This window comes from Aedes albopictus, chromosome 1 (assembly GCF_035046485.1).
Source record: "Aedes albopictus strain Foshan chromosome 1, AalbF5, whole genome shotgun sequence".
In the NCBI taxonomy this organism is placed as follows: domain Eukaryota; kingdom Metazoa; phylum Arthropoda; class Insecta; order Diptera; family Culicidae; genus Aedes; species Aedes albopictus.
In genome coordinates, this window is record NC_085136.1 from 63,244,443 (window position 1) to 63,244,726 (window position 284).

Sequence of the window (284 nt, forward strand, 5' to 3'; positions counted from 1 at the left end):
ACACGAGACAGAGAGAGAGAGAGCCAACTTGCAAAAATAAAGCGTAGATTCAGCAGACTTTGCCGAGCTGCATCATGCGAGGTGTGAGTTTGTGTATGCAACGCAAAATATCTTCATTTTTCTTTGTAAAATTGCTATGGCGACGAGAACTCTTTCTAACTGGGACAAAGCCTGCTTCTCAGCGTAATATGTTCGATGAGCGATATTAATGATCTCGAGCTTTAAGATTTCCTTTGCAAAATAAAAGCATCAGAACTGCACCGGAAATCGAACTCAGACTCATC